Genomic DNA, 18,867 nt, shown 5'->3' with positions numbered 1-18,867 from the left:
CCCAATCTAACTCATTTAAGAAATAGACACTCCAGTGATGCTTATTCTGAAACAATCCAGTCCCATCAGCCTCGTGAAAACTCTTGCATTATCACCGGCTAATACAGCTTTTTCGTCTAAATGCTGGACTTGTGCAGGTGGCCGTTTGGAGGATGGACTGTGCTATTTGCTGTTCAGAGCAAACTAATGGCTCCTAGATATAAAAAGCCATTTCTACCTTTGTGGGAGGTAGAGAGGGTCATGTGACTTCCCTCAGAAAGGAGTCTAACACTTCTAACCACTTTTGCACAATTATTTTCAAAACGTAGACAATAAAACAGATCAATTGCTTTCACTGGCTTCCTTAATTTACCTTATTAGATTATTTGCTTGGTGCTTAAAACTCAGAGACAAGTCTAAATTCATTCAAGGGTCTACTGCTTCCGAAATAATTTCAGAGCATTTCCAATTGCGTGGGGTTTTTTTTGTTGACACATAAAATATTTTTACCTTAGACATAGTTGCCTGTTCAGAGAAGTACATAGATTTTGCAGACAGGGGTGGGGTGGGGGAACCAGAGGACAGAATTGGGCAGCAATACTTAAATCTTAAATCCCTGTTTCCACCATTTGGGTAGGCAAAGAAAATTAGTTTATTATGTGTCACTGCAAAACATTCATCTAAAAGCCTAGAGGGAATCACAGGTGTCCCTGTGTTCATTAGTCCAGTAGCCATCCCTTGCTGCAGCTTTGGAAATCTATCTAAATTGACAAACAAGAAATTAAAGCAGTGATGTGAACTGATCTCTGAAACTCCTTTTTTCACTGTAAAATTCATTGCCCAATGGGTGAGGTAGAATTAGAAATGGTTGGTTGGTTGGTTAATAAAAATTCCAACTAATATCATGTAAACTGAAGCTCCCGAGCTAGGATGTACTATTCTTCTCAGAGCTGAGAGGATGAGGAAGAGGAAGACAAAGCCCTCTGAATGGGGCGTTGTTCACTTCTGCTTGTCAGATGCAATCAATCTCCCAGTCCTGTCTTGTCTACCTTGGCACTGACGCTCTTATATGATGGTGATTTTTGTTTCATTTTCTTACCATATCCTGGTCCAGAGCCTCATTATCCACTCAACTATCACGTCTTCCTGCTGCTTGTCTCACCTTGTTCCCACTTCATGCAGCCTACCCTTACCTGCTCAGTTTTCAAAGAATGTTGCCTGTCGTATCAGTAAACAAAGAATGCTGCAGCCATCAGGCCATCAACTTCTGCAGCCGCCCACCACAGTGCACCCTGAGAGGATTCAGGATGGAGAAAAACAGGATACTGGGGGCTTCCCTGGTGACGCAGTGATTAAGAGTCCACCCGCCAAGGCAGGGGACAAGGGTTCGAGCCCGGGTCCAGGAAGATCCCACATGCCGCGGAGCAACTAAGCCTGTGCGCCACAACTACTGAGCCCGCGAGCCACAACTACTGAGCCCGTGTGCCACAACTACTGAGCCCGTGCGCCTAGAGCCCGTGCTCCGCAAGGAGAGAAGCCACCACAATGAGAAGCCCGTGCACCGCAATGAAGAGTAGCCCCCGCTCGCCGCAACTAGAGAAAGCCCGTGCGCAGCAACGAGGACCCAATGCAGCCAAAAATAAATAAACTAATAAATAAATTAAAAGAAAAAGAAAAACAGGATACTGGCCCTAGATAGTTAAGGTGCATATCAGAGGAATGCTTTCATTAAGCCCAGACTCTTGCATCTTCCCATACATAGGAAAGCACTAAATTCATTCACTTGAGATGTCTGTTTTTTCTTTAATTAGCAGTAATGTTTTGATATTCAACTTCCTGGTTTCCCGTCCCCACCCCTCCCAAATTCCTATATATCCTGGTTCCTCCCTTACCTCTTCAGTCAGTGCAGTCCCTCAGCGCTATCGGAGAGCCTAGCTCCTGGGCTTAAGTCCTCACTACATCTGCCGAATAAAACATAATTCTCAAATTTTAGGTTGTGCATTCTTTTCAGTGGGCACCAACAATTTCAGTGGCTCCATACTGCCTTGTAAACCTTGTACGCTTGTATACATATATGTGAATGTAACATTGATATTGATATAATATTTGATATATATCAAGTATGATTTGCGAATATACTATTTAACCTCTCCACAATAACTTTGAAGACCTCCATAAGGAGACCTCATTCTATCCTGCTCTCAAGGCACCTGGCACACTTTTTTGCACTGATTTGTTTACATGTGTACTCTCCCAACTGATCTGGAAGCTCACCCAGGGCTGCAGCCATGACTTACTCATTTTGGTCTGCATTTCCAAGGCCCGGCCAGTTCCTAGGATGTAGTGAGTTCTCACAAATATCTTTCAAATGAATGAATGAATAGAGGGTCCTGCCTTACCTGATGGAAGAAATTTAGGAAAGGACATGGCTTTCAGGCCCTGGCAGTCTAGGCCATCACCACTACATTAAAAATGGACTGGGTCAGACAGTAAAATGACTATGGGAAAGAGGGTTCAGGGGAGTCCAGAAGATGGCTTCTGGACCAACTCAACTTGTAATCATAGAAGCTGCAGGTCTGACACACAAGGGACAAAGCAGGCTTCTGCTCAGAAGTCACCTCCTCTGACAGACGTTCTCTGGACTGTCTGAAATGTTCATCCCTCCCTGTCCCTCAAGCCTCCTACCTTGCTTTGTCTTCATCATTCTCATCACAATCTTACTGTTTATTAAGCACCCATCTATCTATTGTCTGGTCCCCATTATAATGTAAAACCCACAAGGGTGAGAACTTCGTTGAATTCACAAGACCTATAATAGCACCAGCCACATGCTAGACCCTCAATAAATATTGGGTGAAAATAAACGAATCAATCATTTTTTTCCCCAGGAATTGATGAATCCTGTTGCTGCTTTTTCCAAGTATGATGATTAGTAATTTGATAAGCTTGGTTTCCTGGGAGTTTGAGATGAAAGTATTATGAGTTGGAATCAAAAGCACCAGGCAAAGCTCAGGAGCCTGAGTGGTGAAGGAAAGAGGCCATCCTGAGGGCCGACCCACCTATGGCCGGTCACTGTGGTTCACAACATGACCTTAAATCGTGACACAGTGTGTGTTCATTTTTCCTGGGTTTATCTTTCACTCATGGACTTACTGAACTATCCAACTAATAGATCTTTTGCACCTACCCTATGGCAGATGATGCTGGGCAATCTCTGGATACCTGGTGAAACGTAGGAAGTTATACAAAACTTAGGCTATCATTAAGGTTTTCTTTTTTCCTTAGAAGTCTGTTAATGTTAAGTGGCATAATTCCTTGGACCATATTACATTTCATTTCTAGAGGTTGTTAAAATTTACATGCCTACCTCTACTACACCCTGGAAAAGGAGAAGAGTGGCCTGGTTAGTGCATCAGATGGCTCTGAGCCAGCCATGGACCTCTACAGGGAAATCTGAGTAGACGTTTCAATGCTGCTCACTGGGTGAGGGTAAATGCAGCACAGCTTCTAGTAGGTGCTTCCAGTACCAAGCGCTCCCGAGTGAAAGATCCTGCTCCGGATGAACCGTTAACGCTCCATAGAGACGACCACAGGTACCATGAAGTGTCAGCTGGGAGCTGCTCTGAGATCAAGGGCAAGCTGTGACACGCTGACCTTCTCCAAAACCTTAGGACACAAGGTCAAATGACCTAGACCTTCCATTATTATTATGTGACAGGGCTTTTGTTTCTTCTAATTCAATGTTTTTCTCAGATCAAGTGACAATTAATTATTGATTTGACAACTGTTCTAGTCAAAACAGACTGTTCGTGTGTTAGTTTTCTTGTCCCAAGAAATTAAAATTTGCTATCCCTTTCGATTATATCTGGGACCAAAAATATGTTTTCTAGAACTCAGTTTAGTTATTAAAGAGGGGGAAATATGCTATTACAAAAGTGAGATAATTTCATTCTTTTACAAAGTTTGGGGTTTACTATTAAAGATTAAGAGTGCTACCGGAATCATACTTTGGAGTTTTAATGAGAGTGTGAGTTCTAATTGTTTTGTAGAAATACTTTATTGTAACTTAAATACAGTTTAAGCTACAATAAGATAAACCTTTCACTTCTCAAATTAGCAAAGATCTAAAAGTACAATAACACATTCCATTGCTGAGTGTTAGGGGGATAGGCTCTCTTACATTAATGGTAGGCTATGAATTGATGGAATCTCTCTGGGTAGAAATTTGTCAAAACACTTCAAAATTTTAAAAAATTTGTATTGCATTAGGTGGGGCTGAGGAAAGTAAGCCTCAATGCGCAGGGGTAGGGGTGAGGGAGCTGGGGCAGCCAGAGCAAGTTAAGGAGGAGGTCCATAAAAGAGGGTGACCAGACCCTGGGTGTCAGGGCACAGCAGGGTGAGAAGGGTGTCCAAGTCGGTGGACAGTGGTAACTACGGCCCACTGTAGGGCATCAGAGCCCAAGAGGGATGAGGAAAACACCTGCATGGTGTGGGGCAGCTTGGTACAGGGTTTCAGAGCCCAAGTAGGGTGAGGGGCCGCACTGTGGGGGAGGGGGAGCCCAGAAAAAGTCATTAAAACCCAGGGGAGATCCAGTGCAGAGTGTCAGCGTCCTTATGAATTGAGGAGGGAGTCGGTACATGGGGGGTTGGGAGAGGGTAATGGCAGAGTATCAAATTAGTAAATATACTGAGTATAACATGAGGCAGGATTCTCACTGTTGGAGAATGGGGTTACAGACGTGGGAAGGGAGAAGACTAGAGTAAACCCTGTGGTGCTGGGTTATAATGGAGGATATTGGTGTGAACTCATGGTTTGTAAAGATAGTTATAGAAATAAGTATGACATAAATATATGTCTCTGTGTGTGTGTGTGTGTGTGTGTGTACACATGGATTCCAGCTCTGTCCACTGGGGAAGCCTGGGAGCTGCAACACCTCAATAGCAATGAACACACCTGGTGCCTAGATATTGGTTTCTAAACACCAGTCTGTACTCAAAGGAACCACAGATTCTTGAACAAATGGCTGATACCAGGGCTGGGGCAGAGAAAGTAAAAGCTGATCCTGAACATCTTGTTATGCAAAAAAAACAAGGAAGTGCTCAAATAATGATGGGGTTATGTATGAAATAGAAAGCCAGCTTAAATGGGTTCCCATTGACCAAATCTGGATTATTTGAACATCAAAATAAGTATTGATACTAATGGATTGTAACCTATTGAATAAACTAGGAATCCATGAGTTCATAATGATATGAATGAATGAATGAATGAATGCATTGAATGGAAAGTTTGAAGGGTAGTGGCATACATACATGGTTTCAAAATACCTCCGGCAAAATATTTATTTATTATAAGGGGAAAAAGAGTCACTTGCCTGGTCGACATCCCCTTAATCAAGCAAATAGGCACTAATAGGCCAAATTGAAATCATGCAGCATCTGATAGAATGAAAGAGAAGACTGCAGCAACGCCTCTGTGAAAGCTGGAAGGGTGCACACCTGAATCTAATCATAAGGAAACAGCAGACTAACCTCAATTGAGGGACATTCTGCTAAATAACTGAAATCTTCAAAAGCACCAAGGTTGTGAGGGTCAAGGAAAATCTGAGGAACTCTTCCAGAGTGAAGAAAGCTAAAGAGAAAACTAAATGCAACATGTGATTCTGGACTTGATCCTTTTGCTATAAAGCACATTTGGGACAACTGGTGAAATTTGAATGGAATCTAAGATGAATGGTGTATCGATGATAACTTCCTGAATTTTGAAGTTTATAGTTGTACAAGAGAATGTCCTTGCTTGTAGGAAATACATAGTAAATTATTTGGGGAACTGGGGCATCCTGTCAGCAACTTACTTGTATATGGTTCAAGAAAAAAAATCCTTTGCACTGTTCCTGCAACTTTTCTGTGAATTTAAGATTGTTTCCAAGTAAAAAGCTAAAGAATGCATACAGGAATCCCAGTTTTGTAAGTTACATATGTAGATTTTTGTCCTACAGATATATACTTTCACATGTGCAAAATGTGTGTATAATAATATTCATTGATGCATTGCAACAAAAGATAGTATATAATAAGAATTCAGTAAATAGAACCTTGCTCTTATTACTGCCACTGTTCAACATTCCAGCCTCCTGCGAGATCACAGAGCCTGAGTGGGATGAGGAGGACATCCTCGTGGGGAGGGGACAGCTGGACCTGAACAGAGTGTCAGTGTAGGGGCTGGGGTGGCCCAGAACAAGGTGTCAAAACTGAGCATGGTTCTCAAAATCAAGTGTACAGAAACTGAATTCACTCTTCACCTGGCCTATTAGCTAAGTGGTACACTTGACTTAGAATGTACGTTTCAAAAGTTCATCTTGGAACTCATTGTGAAGAGAAGGCAGGAGATCTTGTATCAGTGGTTCCTAGCTCTGGCCACACATTGGAAAGGGAGCTTTAAAAATATCCATCTCTGGGACTTCCCTGGTGGTACAGTGGCTAAGACTCTATGCCCCCAGTGCCGGGGGCCCAGGTTCGATCCCTGGTCAGAGAACTAGATCCCTGGTCAGGAGACTATATCCCGCGTGCTGCAACTAAGACCTGGCACAGCCAAGCAAATAAATAAAATAAATAAATTTTTTAAAATATCCATTCCTGGGTCCCACACTCAGAGATTCTGATTTAATTGGTCTGAAGTGGAGTCTAAGCACCACTGTTTTTTGGAAGTTCCCGGGTAGTCCTAATGTGCAGTCATGGGTGAGAACCACCTTCTGTGAGTGAAATGTACACATCCAGCTCTGAGGACTCTAAAACTTGGCTCTTGGGGTGCTAGATCAGTGTTTCTCAACAGTGTTCATTCAAACTCCAGCTTCATGAATTTTCACCACGTCTGTGTGTCATCTACACTATTATTAAGTAGTTTTCTTCCAATCGACCCTGTTTTACTTAATTTTATTGTAAAAATAATTTTTAAAAGAATAGATAACTTCTCTGTGTGGAAAATCAAGACTGCTTGCCATAAAGAGAAGGTAAGGGTAAAAATAAATACTTAAATTCCCCTCAAATATTGTTACATTCTTAATATTTAATATAAATGAAACAATAAATAAAATAAAGTAAGAATGATAAATTGAATCCATTTGTACAAAAAAATTAATATCTGCAATATAGTTTCCCCCATGGGATTAAAATTATTGGAGCAGTCATTCATAACAGGCATCATTTGGTTGGATTTTATCTAGGTTAAAGTGGAAATGAGTTTCTAGGCCAGTGAGATGATTGGATTTTAAGTTTTACTGTTAGCAAGTTCAGAGACAGCCTACCAGCATGTCGTACAAAACTGAAAAGGACCGTAAAGGGTTATGTGAGCGTTGATTTCTAAGCCAAATGTTGTAAGAGGCTTTTGTTCAATGAAATACTGCTTTAGGAAGCAATTGTAAATGAGTTCCAGGTGCCACTAACGGACTAAGGGTCAGAATCACTCAACCTTCTTTGTTGCCCTCCCACCGCGACCCCCAAGTCCCAGCCACCTCCACTTAAAATCAGCAGGGCAGGCCACCAGTCTAGGAAACCCTCGCCAGACAGTTATCTGCTAACCGGTTTTTACATGAGAGTGCACATCTCAAACACACCTCTCTTTCTTTCCTCTTCCTCCTTGGCTTTGAAGGAAATACTATTTCCTGAAATTCAAGACACTCCCTGAACCCAATTTCTAAGGAGACAGCTGTGCCCAAATGGTATTTTTCAATAGGGTGGCCTTTCTTCTCCTGTTTCTATTGCTTTTTTCTTTCCTTTGGTCTACCTCCCAACCCCGACTCTGTCCCTAGGGGCCAAGGGTCTCTCTCTCTCTCTCTCTCTCTCTCTCTCTCTCTAATCAAGGTGACTCTCACCTCTCGGGCCACAGGGGACCTGAGGAACCCGCTGGCCCAGGACAAGCTGCAGTGCATTGTGGGATACACCCTGAACTAGGAGCCAGAAAACTGGGTTCAGACCTCAGCATTTACGGGAGTAGAGAGAAATCCCTTAACCACTCCGATTCTTAGTGTTCACAGACCAAAGTGGTGTTAACTGAAGACTATTTTCTCTGGCCCACCTTCAAGGCTTTGGGAAGGAGAAAAATGAAATGTATGAAAGCCCTTTGGAAACTGTAAAGTATCATGAAAATGTTAAAAATTACTACTATGAGGAGGTAGAAAATATGTACACCCTACAAAGGCTTGTGTCATTCATACAGGGTCATGTTTGTAGTTTAAAACAAGATTTCTCAGCCTCAGGTATGTTGAGGCTGGTAATTATTTTTGGGCTGGTAATTATTCATCATGCGGGACTGTCCCGTGCATGGTAGGATGTTTAGCAGCATCTCTGGCCTCTACTCGCTGGATGCCAGTAGCACCTATACTGCCCACCCCACCTCCCCAGTTGTGACAATCAAAGATGTTTCCATTCATTTCCAAATATCCCCCGGGTTGGGTAGGGGGATGCAAAATCACCCCCCAGTTGCGAATTACTACTGTCAAAGTCAGAAGGCCTCCTTTGGGGAAGGTAATTGTTTCTAGCAAATTATCCTGAAACAAGCAGAAATGTGCATAAATTGTTGGGGTTTTCCCTCTTAAACAGATTTATGATACGTAAAAATTGAAAATGACCATCATGTCCAACAATAACGAGTTAAAATAATCTGGCACAGCCGGATGACTGAGTTCTGCACAGAAACTACATTGCAGAGGCACATTCACTGTCAGAATATCCTGCACTGCCTGCCTGCATTTCCCGCCTCTCTGACAGTCGGGGCTGGAGGTGGGGGGCATTCGGGCCGCCAATGATGGAATGGGAGGGAGTGTGTTCTCCCTCCTCCATCTCCCTCGTCCCCTTTGGCAGCAACCATGGAAGTCACGTGTAGAAGTGACAGTGCACAGGACGGAAGCGTTACCAAACCAAACTTGGGTCCGCTCGCCCAGCGCACAGCAAAGCCAATCTACTGACATGAGGTATGGTGAAGGGAAGTACAGAGCTTATCAGAGGCACCAAGCAAGGAGTACAGGCGGCTCATGCTCAAAAGACCCTTTCAGGGAAGAGTGTTTAAAGGCAAAACTAGGGGTGAGGGTTGTAGGATGCTTGATCAGCTTTGGACATTCTTCTGATTGGTTGGTGGTGAGGTAACAGGGTGATGTTTTGGGAATCTCAACCATCAACCTTCTGATTCTAACCATTCTGGGGTCTATGTGCTTGTGGTCAGCATGCAGTTAACTTCTTCCACCTGGCAGGGGTTTCGGAATCTGCAAAACAACTCAAGGATATGCCTCAGGATATTATCTATGGCTCTTGAGAAGGAACTAAAGGTCCTTGACTTTGTTTTATGGTTCAACTATTATTATTTTGTCTTGCTTGACTGTTTTCTTTTGTTTCTGTATTTTTTTTACTTCTCTGATTAAATTTTTCTTTTTGGAACTCAGGGAAGGCCTAGGAGGCTAAAGCTTTTCTACAAACAAGAGGCACAGGACACGGGCTGGGGAGAGGGGGTCTGTCACCAGGAAGGGCCCAGAGGGTCCTGCTTGGTTTCATAAGCATCCTGGGTCCCTGAGTCACTGCTTGGAGGGTAGCTGCCCTGGAGAGCCACTGGGCCCACAATGGCTTTTTTATCAAGAAAAAAATTTTGAGCCACTAAGATGACAGGGTTGTTTATCCCTCTTGAATGGCCTCCCCCAAGTACAAATATTCATCCTTATAAAAGACTGGAAAGCTAGAAAGCAAAATGTAGACAGTAGCTACATTTCAGTGGTGGGCTCATCAGTGATTTATTCACTCATTCATTTCACCAAAGGTTTCCCGAGTCCGCGTGCACCAGTGCTGTTACAGGTGCAGCAGTTCAGTGACAAGCATGGTGCTGTCTCCACCTTAGGTAGCTCACAGTCATATGACAGAAGAAAGGGCAGGTAAGACAGTCTTCAAACAAAGTTGAAAACATTTGTAAAAAGAAGGTTCTAAACTCCTAAAGGAGAAAATCCTACACCCATAACCTGACGAGATAGAAATAACCGGGCGCACCCTCCGTGTATCTTTGATGGAGCATATTTTGTACAACTTAGCACAAACTGAGATTAAAAACACAGAGCCCCAGGACGTTCTGTCACACTTGAGCAGACTCAGTTGTGAACACGGTTTGTTGAAGGAGATTTCATTAGATTGTATAAAAGTGACACCTCTGTTTAGGACTAGATGTTTGTAATCTTTCTGCTCTATTTGCTGCATGAACATTCATTATTTTAGATCAAAGAAAACAGAGGAAACCACTCACACTTCCCCAGTGTCTCTCTCATTAAAATTAATTATTTTCCCAGTTTGGCACTCTTTGCTCACAATCATGTCCAGGGAGAGAAACAGGTCTTAGGAAACCCAATTATGTCTGAGGCCATTTCAGAATCAGATAAAAGGGATGGGGGCTGGGGCTTAAGAAAGGCCTGGCAGGGAATAACGTCACATTTCCAACGAGCTGCCATATTAAGAATTCTCTTCCTTGGGATTAGTTTTGAAAACACTTTGCCTTAAATACGGGCATTTTCCAGTTCTAATTTCTAAACCTGAAAAGAATGAATTTCATTCAGAAAGGAATAAAACAGCTTTCTGTATTGCTTTAGAGCACATGAATTTAATTACTACATCAGCCAATAAAGGGATCACAATGCATTCTGTGAAGCATTTTGGTAATATTGTGCACCTATGGGTTTCACTTGTTTTATTTAATGAACCCATAACATACATATAAATGATTCCTTCAAACACAGGGATGTGATTCTCAGCTCCCTGAAGAATGAATATATTGATTATTGTCAATGCATAAACCATACCCAATTAAATGTTTCAGCAGAAACAATCTCATGGAAATGAGGTCCTAACAGCACAACTTAATGTAGTGTATTTTAATTCTCATTTGTTAATAGAACATAAGAGCTCTGTGTTCCCCAAACAAACATAATGTGTTTAAGATTTCAAAGGAATGGTAAAAATGAAAAATTACTACTCTTACTTGTAGACTCATCTTGACAGGACAGGAGAGTGTCAACATCGAATGAATATCTGAGGAGTCCAAGGAAGGCTCTGGAGAGCAGCATTCCACATTCCGCTGTGGCCTTCCATGCATGCTAGTTAGCTACGAGCTGTTGGTCTATACCTAGAAAACAACGACAACCCCCTTCACTAGGATGTGCAGCTGGGGCAGCTTTGCTGTGATGAAGACCCTGGAAGAGGCTTATGTAGAATCTTCCCCAGAGACAGAAAGAATGGTCTGAGTCTGAGCCTGGTTCTTAAAGGATCTTACAGTGTTCAGGTGGCTGGGGAAGACCTCAGGAAAATGGGGGCTGACAGTGAGAAGGGGGGACTCTCTAGTGTTGTTGAAAGCATGAGCAGTCTGCTGTGGATTGAATGCTTGCTTGTGTCCCCCTAAATTCATAGGTTGAACCCTAATCCCCAACATGATGGTGTATGAAGGTGGGGCCTTTAGGAGGTGATTAGGTCATGAGGGTGAAGCCCACATGAATGAGATTAGTGCCCTTAGAGAAGGGATCCCAGAGAGCCCCTTCAGTCTTCCACCATGTGAAGACATGGCAAAAAGACTATGAACCAGGGAGAAGGTTCTCACCAGACACTGAATCTGCCAGCACATTGGACTGCCCAGACTCCAAAACTGTGAGAAATAAATGTCTGTTGTTTAAGCCACCAAGTCTATGGTGTTTTTGTTATAGCAGCCTGAGCTGACTAAGACACAGTGCAAATGTACAGTACAAATATTAGCAAGGAAATTTGGTTTTCTTACTTTTCATTACAAGTATTGGCTCATTTTTGCTATAAAATATTATATCTCCACTGTAGACAATGTAAGTCATATGAATTAGCCAGAATAAAAAATAATTTAGATCATGTATATTCCCATTGTTTCAAAGAAATAATCATTGTCAATATTTTGGAGTCTGTCATTCCAGACGTTTTCCTGTGTATATATTTAACATTTTAAGGATTTTTTTAAATTTGATTTTTAATTCAGTCATATTTCAATAACATCTTTCTATATTACTATGTATGCATCCACATACGTTTAATTGCTGCATCCTACTGTTCTGTTATGAAGCTATAACCTAATTTATTTAAACAAGACTACTGACATTTGGTTGTTCCCATTTTTATTCTATTATATGACATTCCATAAAGAACTTTCCTGCATTCATTTCTTTGTGCATTCGTTCAATTATTTCCTTAGATAATGAGAATTAGAACTGATGTGTCAATGAAATGTACATTTTTTTTACACTTTTGACCCATACTGCCAAAATGTCTCCTGGGGTGAGCAGCCTCCAAGATGGGCCCCAATAATCTTCACTTCTGGTTCTTATGTCCTCAAATGTGTGGATTTGAATGTGGCCTAGACTGACATCTCTGACCAACAACCAGAAAGAACGGATTACCAGCAGGGAGGTGGACACTCCCCCATGGAGCCTTGAGATGACTCCACCCCCAGCCAACCCTGTGATTGCAGCCTTGGGAGAGTCCCTGAGCTGGAGGACCCAGTTAAGCTGCACCCAGATTCCTAACTCAAGGAACTTGTGAGATAATAAAGGTTTATTGCTTTCAACTGCTAAGTTCAGGGCAGCATAAATATATCCCCTCAAAATACAATCCTAATTGAGAGTCTCATCAGTGGTGGACATGAGTGTACATTTCTCACATGCTCTTCAACGCTGGTTTTTAGTCTTTGCTGGACTGTTTGCATTTCTTTCATTACTACCAAAGCTTAATATTTAAATATATATGTATTGTTTATTTGTATTTCTTTTTATTGAATTGTCTATTCATGTCATTTGCCCATTTTTCTATGAAAAGTTTGTCCTTTTTCTTGAAGATATGAAGAGTACTTCATGTATTTGGGATAGTGCAAATTTCTGTTCCACCCCTCTGCACACAGACACATACACACACACAGACACACACACACGTGTTTTGTACATAAAATCTATTTGAATTCGATAATGTTGTTACAAAAATCTTTTGCAGTTTTATGCAGATTTTTACATAGTAGGTTTTGTTCTTTCTGTCTTTGATATTGTACTTTATATTTTCTTCCAGTAATCTTATAATTTCAATATTTGTAAAAAATCTTAAATCCTTCTAGAATTTAATTTGGCATAAAATGTAATATTTTTATATTTTATAAATATAATGTAAAATTTTAGGCTTTCCCCACCATAATTAATCAGTTGACCTAATACCATTTATTTAATCATTGTTTTCCCAATTATTTTAAATACTGAGAAAGTATAACCTGCTTTAATACCATATAGGTCAAATCCGCTATTATCATTTTCTATAAAATTTTTCTTAGATATTTTACATATTTATTCTTATAAATTTTTAATTTTTAAATTATAGTTAATTAGAATTAACATCTTCATAAGGTAACTATCCCCATCCAGGAATATAACATATCTTCATTTATTCGGTCTTTCTTTGTGTACTTCAGCTAAATTTTAGCGTTTTCTTTAAAATGATCCTGCACATTTTATTCTACATCTATTCCTGAGAATTTTGTTCTGTTTTATTTTGTTATTATTATTATTATGGTGGTGGTGTTGGTGGTTTTGTTGATGGAGTTTAAGCTCCATGAGGGGAGGATATAGTTGGTTGTGTTCATCATTACATTCTCAGCACCGAACACAGCCTCTGACTCATAGAAAGCACTTGATTTCTACTTCTTGAATAAATGAATGAAATAATAAACAAATAAGTGATAAATTGACCAGTTTTTCATTATATTTTCTTACATGTTATTGATAACACATAGGAAGGTAAAAGGTATGGAAATTTTACACATAAAAATACACAAATGCTATTCACATCTAGAATACCATTAAAAATCTGCAACATGAGAAAAAAGATACTTACGAAAGGGGAAAAAAATACAATCCCTACTATACAAACAGCTCTTTCAGATGGGAATGATAACACCAGAAAAAGTGGGCAAAAGACATCAGCAGGTAATTCATAAAAGAAGAAAGGCAAATGGCCAATATCTGAATATTTGAAGAGGAAGAAAAACATGCAAGTGAAAACAATACGAGCTATTACTTATAAAGTCATGGAAAAAATTTTAAGTTTGATAATAAAATTCAGTTTTGTCGTGAGCAGAGAAGCAAGCAGGTTCTTGCATTCCTGGCAGACAGGGTTTTAAACTGGGACAACCCCTATGGAGGGCATATATATGTCAAATTTTAAAATGAGATTATTAGTAGATGCAGTAAGTTAATCCTAATTTTATCTTTATCTTCATTTACATCTTTAATTTCATCTTAAAATAATTACTCAGGAGAGTACATTTAGAAGAAATTAATGAAACTAACCATCAGGGAACCAGCTGCTTGGATAAATCATCTTGTGTATTTACAATAATCCATGTCATTGTGAAGTTTTTCTTTTATCATCTTTTCCTTTCTCCTCTTCCTTCCCTTTTCTTTTTTCCTTTGCACACAAATAAAAAATAGTGTTAATTAAGAAGACTAATAAATAGTGATTGAGAACAGTGAAGGCTTAGTTACTGTTTACATGCCCAGAAATTTATGTTTCTTTAACCATGATACCGTCATTAATAATTTATGTTTATGTCTCCTCTTTCTGTAGGATATTGAGTCTGCAGTCCTGCTTCTAACCATGACTCATGCACATATACAGTCTCTCCATTCAGAATGTCAGCTGGAACTCAAGCCAGGGCATTGCCTCAGTGAGAGTGTCCAGTCTCACCCAGAGCAGACAGGAGGAAGTAAACCTCCTGTGATCCAAAACATATGTGAAACCTGTACACATTTATGACCATTTTCTGCCTTTGAAACTCCACCAGCTGATTTTCTTCTTCCACTGTGTTTTCCTGACACCTGGGGCGAGACACCCTGGGACTCTGAGGTGCAGGAACACCCCCTCTACTCCATCACGGCTCTTCTGATTTGAACAGGTCCCAGAACAGATGCTGAACAGATGCCAGGGATTTTTTCTCCTCTTAATCGGAGAGACAGATCTTGATCATTGATTCCATGTTTCCTCCTCTTCCTCTACAGTAGGGTTTCTCCATCTCAGGAACCACTGACATTTGGAGCCAGATCATTTTTGGTGGTGGGAGGGCTGTCCTGAGCATTGTAGGATGTATGATGTAGTGGGCTTTACCCACTAGATGTCAGTAGCATTCCCCACCCCCGCCAACTGTGACAATGAAAAATGTTTCCAGACATTGCCAAATGGCCTCTGGGGGCAAAAGCTTCCCTAGCTAAGAACCATGACTGTACACCCAAAGTGACGTGCTAAACACATTTATATGCAAAGCATATGCTAGGGGTTTGTTTTTTTTTTTTTTGCTAGACATTCTTAAAACAAATAGAATGAAGGAAGGAAAGGGGAGGAAGAAGACAGGAAGAAAGGAAGCAGAGAGGAAGAAAGAAAGAAGGAAGGAAAGGAAGGAGGGAGGGAGGAAGGACGGGAGGAGAGAAGGAAAAAGATCGACCTAGGCCAATATCTCAAGGCACTCACATTTCAAACAAGAAACTACACAGACATAAAAATACACAAAATGCTTGATATTATGAAGCCAAATCCAGCCTCTGTATCCTGACACCGAATTAAATCTCAGAAACAGAGTTTTGGGTGAAGTAGAAAAGAATAGCTTTATTGCTTTGCCAGGCAAAGGTGGCCACAGTGGGCTGATGCCCTCAAAACTGTGTGTCCCAATTTGGAGAGGGTAGTGAGGAGTTTTATAGTACTGGTTCAAAGAGGGCATGATCAGCTTGTAGACATTCTTCTGATTGGTTGGTGGTGAGGTAAGTGGTAGTCAGCATCATCAACCTTCTTGTTCCAACCGGTCTGGGGTCTACGTGCTTGTGGGCAGCGTACCATCATTAATTGTTAACTTCTCCCACCTGCTGGGGGTTTTAGTATCTGCAAAACAGCTCAAAGATATTGTTGTGTGTATCCCTTGATGGGGAACAAGGACCCTGCCCCAAGGCTGCACTATTGTTTCTCTTGACTGTTTGTTTCTCTCTGGTCTCACATCCTCTCCCTTCCCTAATTAACAACTGCTTGAACCCGCCCATTGTAACTCAGGAGAGGTCATGGAGGCTGAATGAAGCCTATTTCCTGTAATCAAGAAATGGGAAACACAGAAAGGCTTTTGTGCCACAGGGCCCTGTTCGATGTCAATTATGGAATTGTATTTCATAGTCAAAAGAAAACTAAGGTCAACCGTCAACTCTTCTCTACCCAAAAGAAAGATAACTCTTAAATTAATACCTTTCACAAGAACCCAAGTAGAGAGACCGAGATCATTTCCAGATTTTATTTACCTTGCAAATTAGTTTAAAATGCAGGACCAGATTAAAGGAATGCAGGTCCTGCACACACCCTGATCCTTATCAGCAACCCTCCCTTGAACCATTGCTATAAATCTCCTCACCAAAACCCCCTGGGTTGGGACACACAGCTTTGAAGGCATGAGCCCTTTGCGTCCCCCTTTGCCTGGCAAAGCAATAAAGCTACTCTTTTCTACTTCACCTAAAATTCTGTCTCCAAGATTCAGTTCAGCATTGGTGCACAGAGGCCAAGTTTCAGCATCACTACCACCTTTATGTATTTTCTGTTTCTCCTTAAAGGAAGGTAAGTCTCAAAGAGCTGGGCCTCTGTTGTGTTCACGCATGTGTCGCCCACACCTGCAATATCTCCACGTTCCTAGGAAACATTCAATATGTGTTTGTTGGGCTTCTCTGGTGGTGCAGGGGTTAAGAACCTCCTTGCCAATGCAGAGGACACGGGTTCGAGCCCTGGTCCGGGAAGATCCCACATGCCGCAGAGCAACTAAGCCCGTGCGCCACAACTACTGAGCCTGCGCTCTAGAGCCCATGAGCCGCAACTACTGAGCCTGCGTGCCACAACTACTGAAGCCTGCGCGCCTAGAGCCCGTGCTCCCCAACAAGAGAAGCCACTACAATGAGAAGCCCGCGCACCGCGACAAAGAGTAGCCCCCGCGCGCCGCAACTAGAGAAAGCCCGAGCGCAGCAACAAAGACCCAACGCAGCCAGAAATAGATAAAAATAAATAAATAAAATTTAAAATATATATATATGTTTGTTGAAGTAGCCAATGAGTGAATGAGTCATCACTGTTCATTTCCCTTCCACCCAGTTGCCTGCACCACTACCTCCCAACAATGACCCCTCTTTCACAAGACAGCAGAGGAGAGGCCAGCATTATGGTGGAGAAAGATAAGGAAACTTGCAATAGGGCAGCCGCTCCCAGATGAAGGAAACTAGACTCACGTCTCCCTCCACAGAGGTCTTGGTTGAGATTTCCACCCTCCACATTGCCACTTCCAGCAACGCTTCCTTCAAGTCAGGAGTTGGTGGAAGAGATATGGAGGCTGCCAGCTCCCAACCTCCTGCGTCACCTGTCTGTCTGTGGCTTCAAGCCCAATACCCTCACACTGCCTCTCACCGAGATTTACGCAAACACAGACAGGCCTCGCCCTCTTAGAAGAGAACAAAATAAGCCAGCTCTTATAAGAGAAATGGGTGGATCGGTGGGGAATTTAAGGTTCCTACCATTTGTAAGTGCAAATTTGTTCATCCTATAAAATTTGCTAGCAGACATTCAGGCGTCCCTAACTTCTTCAGGGACAACGTAGAATTCCATGGTGCAAAGTATAGAAAATATTCTATTGGCAGAAGTAGGAGATAAATTTTCTACACTGCTCAGTATTATCTGGCTGCCCTTTCAGAAGAGCACAGGGGTAACGCGGTTGACTTGGGGATGCCCCAGATGTCTGCCCACACCAGGCCATCTTTAGTGCACTCCCAAAGCACGAGTCTTGGTTTTGTCGTCTCTTTGATCTACTCTACCAGCGACATCTCAGATTCTAACCCAGACACCCGCTGCTTACCAACAGACTCTCCCTACCTCTCCCACTCCAACAACTTCCTCTAAGTCTCCTTTCCTTTTCGACAAGACCTCCCAGTTCCTTCCACCCTCCTTGGGTATCTGGAATGCAGGATCGCTCCCTATCAGCGGTCTCCTGAACCACACTTTTAATTCCTTCAATCTCCTCCCCCGTGATCCCTTTGCCTCACCTGCACTGCACCACCTTGCCCAGACCATCTCCTTTTTCTCTCTTCTCCTGTTCCAGCATCCCGCGTACTCTAAGGGAGACATTAATATGCCAGGCAGCTGATTGGCTGCCCTCTCTGCTGGATCGCTGGCCCCCGACCCCTCCACCAACACCCGCCCCCAACAGCAGTACGGACACCTCCATCACTTCCTTCAAGTCTTCGAGGAAAGTGAAGACTTCTGATGTGAAGTCACAGCTCCCCAGCCCACACGTCTGATATCCTTTATCCTGATCTATTTCCATAACGCGCATCACCTTCTAGCGTTCCATTCTTCTCACTAATCAATTATGCTTACTCTTTATTTTTAGTTTTCCTCCCCAACTAGAATATTTCCCAAAGGCAGGGATTTTTTTCTACTCGTTCACTGATATATCTTCATCTCTCTCTTTTTTTTTTTTTTTTTAACTCTTATAATACAAGGCCTCTCCCTCCGCATTCCCCCTTTTCTGCAAAAGCACTTCACCCTCACTTACTGTTCTCCTCCTCACTTTTGGACACGACATCTGTATCTGTTTCATAATGAAACATGGAGGGAAACTGGCCCTAGTTCTCCCCAGTTCCTTTCCCTCCAAAAGCATCTACCCACCCAGCCTCCTTCTCTCCTTTTAAAGTCTGACCCCCCTATCTTCTGCTCTCCCCATTTCTTATGGGGAGGGAGGGCTTGCTCAATAAATGTTCTGGCAAGTTGGTGGGGCTTGCACCCTGAATGAGGCACCCTTCTTTC

General features: G+C 42.0%; 1 pseudogene; it reads right to left on the bottom strand.

The window, feature by feature from the left end:
* LOC133102276 (parafibromin-like) overlaps positions 1-18,385 on the bottom strand; it is a 72,337-nt pseudogene extending 53,952 nt beyond the window's left edge.
* Positions 18,386-18,867: the final 482 nt, after the last annotated feature.

The sequence above is a fragment of the Eubalaena glacialis genome, chromosome 12 (genome assembly GCF_028564815.1).
Source record: "Eubalaena glacialis isolate mEubGla1 chromosome 12, mEubGla1.1.hap2.+ XY, whole genome shotgun sequence".
NCBI classification, from domain to species: Eukaryota; Metazoa; Chordata; class Mammalia; order Artiodactyla; family Balaenidae; genus Eubalaena; species Eubalaena glacialis.
The sequence above is the reverse complement of the archived record's forward strand: the minus strand, read 5'-3'. Positions and strand labels throughout refer to the sequence as shown.